This window comes from Dreissena polymorpha, chromosome 6, assembly GCF_020536995.1.
Source record: "Dreissena polymorpha isolate Duluth1 chromosome 6, UMN_Dpol_1.0, whole genome shotgun sequence".
NCBI classification, from domain to species: domain Eukaryota; kingdom Metazoa; phylum Mollusca; class Bivalvia; order Myida; family Dreissenidae; genus Dreissena; species Dreissena polymorpha.
The window spans coordinates 31,581,435-31,586,218 of record NC_068360.1 but is presented as its reverse complement, the minus strand read 5'-3'; positions in this window follow the sequence as shown (position 1 = coordinate 31,586,218).

The window sequence follows — 4,784 nt, the reverse complement described above, 5'->3', positions numbered from 1 at the left end:
TGATTAGTTTCTTGTATATATTTTTATTTAATTTTGCAACATATGCATCATGCCTTGGTCAGACCATTTGTATACTTACTAGAATTATTAATACCAATCATGTTACATTTGAGAGTGGAAATTTCCTGGTAAGGTCCTATATCAAACTCCACGCATTTCAACATTCCTATTTTTTCCTTCATCTGGTTGTACGAAGTGCTCAAGGTGAGCTTTTGTAATCGGTCTTTGCGAGTCATGACCTTTAAGTATATTACCAACTCTAGATGCACGTTTTCTCCTTATCTGGATGAAACTTGGTCACAACGTTTATGATGACCACATAAAGGCCAATATTGAATCTGAATCAAGTTTGGTCAAAAACTGGGACAGTGGTAAAGAAAAACCTTGTTAACCACATTTATCGCTTCATCTTGATGAAACTTGTTTAGAATATTTACCTCTTGACAAACTACATGAAGTTCAAAGTAGGTCAAGTAAGTTTGGTAAAAAAACTATGTATCTAGGTCAACTTTAAGAGGAACTTTTTTCTCATCAACTTTGATCTTGGTACTACAAAAGGGGCCATACTTTTGCCCCGTTTTAATGAAACTTGGTCAGAATGTTTACCTTCATAATACCTAGGTCTTCTTGGAATCTGTCAAAAAGTATGGTGACAAATCAAATCTGATAAAACCTGGTTACAACTCTTGAAGCCTCAGTCATGACTAATCTTTTAATAAACTTGGTCATAATGTTTATCTTGACAATGCCTAAGTCTTCTTGGAATCTGTAAAGAAGTATGGTCCCAGATCAAATCTTATAAAACCTGGTTGCAACTCTTGAAGCCACAATCATTACTAATCTTAAAATAAACTTGGTCACCATGTTGTGCAGACATGATCTACACCAACTTCAAATCTGGGTCAAGTGCATTTAAAAAGTAGGACAAATCATAGGAAAATATTGCCATTCCAGAATCTACAATTATGAATCAATCTTGAAACTTGGTCAGTTGTTCATCTGAACAATTTCTAAGACTAGTTCAAATAGGGGTGAGTTGGGGTCAAAACAAAGTATGAGAATGATTTCCTAGAAAAACCCTGTTACCACTGTTAATGTGTCATTTGCGTACTTATTATGATGAAACTTAGTATTATGCATGTTCTGTCTTGAAATTTCAACAATTGATGTGGTATAGTAACATAGATTTAACGAAATACTCGTTTTTATTTTTGTGTGGCAAAATATTTTCCAATTTAATTTCCCGCGACGATATTTATTCATATGACACACCAACACTAACTTATATATATTGTCCCTCAAAAAAAAAAGAGCAGTTTGTATCTTCTTAAATCTATGTTACCAGACCACATCTAGCGATGGAATTTGGCTATTGCCATAAGGAACATTGATATGTTATGTGTTAACTTTATTCTTTTCGAAATATTCTACGAAATATTCGTTGATTTTGATATTTTATGGGCCTTTAAAACAATTTGCAGATATGTTTTAAAGTTATTAGTTTACAAAGATAAGGCCCATCTATCAATTATATTAATCTTTCAAGTTAACGATGTATCTGGAGATTTAAAAAAAAACTAGCGTTAAACATCTTAATATGATTCATCCGCATAACAAACAATAGCTCTTCTGCTTACAATCTCGGATAATTGAAATATAACAACATTTGGCCAACTTTAAAATTTGGTCATTTTAAATAATAAACTTGGTCCCGGAATCACATCTTAGGTGAGTAAGTTTCATCATGGTCCTCTTGTTTGTTAGTAGATCGCTGGATGAAGCTGTCAGTAGACCAGAAATGATGCCTTAAGTTCAGGTTACATACAATTTGAAGATTGTCGAGCACTAAAGGCTTTTTGACGTGTATCTTTCAACGTGGAGTGTAACGTCCTGTTCCGGGCGGTGTCCGTCGTCAACAATTTGCTTCAAACATTGCTATACTATGTCACAAGAGCTAACACTTTACTTAAAGTATAACATTAAAAATTAAGCCACAAGGCTTAGATATTTAACATTTGGTATTTACCTTTTGTAAAAAAAATTTTTTTTTTTCAATTTACATTTTAAATTTAAAATAAATAATGTATTTCTTTGTCAAGGGTAAAATTTAAGTTATTTCTAAAATTGACATAAAGATTCTCAGAAATTTAGCAATTTTATTGCAGCAGTATAATTGTAATAGCATTTAGACGTCAAGTTAGTAAATCCCTACATGAAAAGGTCGAATCCAATTACCGAAAAGATTTTGATTTGTAATAGGGAAGGAGGGCACCGGTTCTTGCTTAACAACGATATGTTATTTATTAATTTTACTTTAATTTTGTTATCTTACTAATTCTATTATTTATGTATTTATTAAGGTATTTTAAGCTCACCTGAGCACAACAAATAATGGTGAGCTTTTGTGATTGCTTTTTGACCGTTGTGCGTCGTGAGCCGTCAACATGTGCCTTGTTAACTCTCTAGAGGCCACATTATTGTCCAATCTTCATGAAATTTGGTCAGATGATTGGTCTCAATAATATCATGAATGAGTACGAAAATGGTAACGTTTGCTTGAAAAACATGGCTGCCAAGGGGCGGGGCATTTTTTCCTATATGGCTATATATATATGGCTATAGTCTAATCTTGTTAACACTCTAGGGGCAACATTTATTGCCCGATCTTCATGAAACTCGGTCAGAAGATTCATCCCAATAATATATTGGACGAGTTCAAAAATATCCGCTTGGTTAAAAAACCTGGCCACCACGGGGGCAGGGCATTTCTCCTTATATGGCTATAGTAAAACCTTGTTAACACTCTTGAGGTCACATTTATATTCCGATCATCATTAAACTTGGTCAAAAGATTTGTCTTAATGATATCTTGGATGAGTGCGAAAATGAAGGCAACATAGATAACAATGGAACATGCAGACAATAATAACAAAGTCGGAAGACGCTCTTTCTTTGTATTATAAATTTTTATCTTATTATATATATATTATTAATTTACTTTTTATGTCCCCCACTATAGTAGTGGGGGACATATTGTTTTTGCCCTGTCTGTCTGTTGGTCTGTTGGTCTGTCTGTTGGTCTGTTTGCGCCAACTTTAACATTTTGCAATAACTTTTGCTATATTGAAGATAGCAACTTCATATTTGGCATGCATGTGTATCTTATGAAGCTGCACATTTTGAGTGGTGAAAGGTCAAGGTCAAGGTCATCCTTCAAGGTCAGAGGTCAAATATATGTGGCCAAAATCGCTCATTTTATGAATACTTTTGCAATATTGAAGATAGCAACTTGATATTTGGCATGCATGTGTATCTTATGGAGCTGCACATTTTGAGTGTTGAAAGGTCAAGGTCAAGGTCATCCTTCAAGGTCAGAGGTCAAATATATGTGGCCAAAATCGCTTATTTTATGAATACTTTTGCAATATTGAAGATAGCAACTTGATATTTGGCATGCATGTGTATCTCATGGAGCTGCACATTTTGAGTGGTGAAAGGTCAAGGTCATCCTTCAAGGTCAGAGGTCAAATATATGTGGCCCAAATCGCTTATTTTATGAATACTTTTGCAATATTGAAGATAGCAACTTGATATTTGGCATGCATGTGTATATTATGGAGCTGCAAGCAACTTGATATTTGGCATGCATGTGTATATTATGGAGCTGCACATTTTGACTGGTGAAAGATCAAGGTCATCCTTCACAAGGTCAAGGTCATCCTTCACAAGCTCAAGGTCATATATAGGGGGACATTGTGTTTCACAAACACATCTTGTTCTTTTTCAATTTCGCGACTGAAATATATTTTCTATTTAAATGCCTTTTAATACCAGTGGTGTATGGGTGTTCAGCGTAGAGTTAGTACATTGTCGCTTTGCGGCAGTTCCCTCGAAAAGTTAAGCACAACTGGTTCTTACCTGACACTCAACTCACTTTTGGTTCGAGACATTTTACCCAACCACACCATGGTACCCGCTTCTGTTGGCGGGAAAACAAAGTGAGGGGACTGACTGGCACGTTTCGTGCGACCAGTTGCAAATTCTTGGAGAGGAGACGGAAGTCGCAAATATTGCTTTAAGCCCAATAAAAGGAAATAAAAAGGGACAAAAAACGAATACAAAGTCGGATCGGTCGGGCCAGGAATAACAACGACCTCGCAGTCCACCGCCAGTCCCCAGGGTGGATGCGACAAGTTAGCTACTGGAGCTAATCCATCGATCAAATTGGTGACGAAGGGACCAACCATAAGAACATGGAATGTAAGAACACTCAATCCGTTTGGCAAGGTCCATGAACTGACACACGAGCTGAAGCGCTTCCGCTGGGACATCATCGTACTAGCCGAGAATAGGTTGCTAGGATAGAGGTGGAACATCAACAGACGAAGGGCATAAGATATGGTTGAACGGTGAGGACTCTATAAATCGCCATGGAGTTGCTTTCGTCGATAGGAAGGAGGTAGTCAACAGCTTCATCAGTTTCACCCCAGTCTCCAGCAGACTCAATTCCATCCGTTTTTCAGCGAAACTTCACAATCATACAGGTTTACGCTCCAACAACTGAGTACACAGATGCTCATATTGAAAACTTCTATGAATAATAAGGGCGCATCATAGTTAAGGTCCCCTAGAAAGACATCCCCATTGTCCAAGGTGACTGGAACGCCAAGGTTGGACCAGTTATACCAAGATTAGTAAGGGACAGTAGGTAGATTTGGCTTAGGAGAGACCAACAACAGATGTTTGAGACTTCATGAGTTCGCAAGATTGGAACAACTCACCCT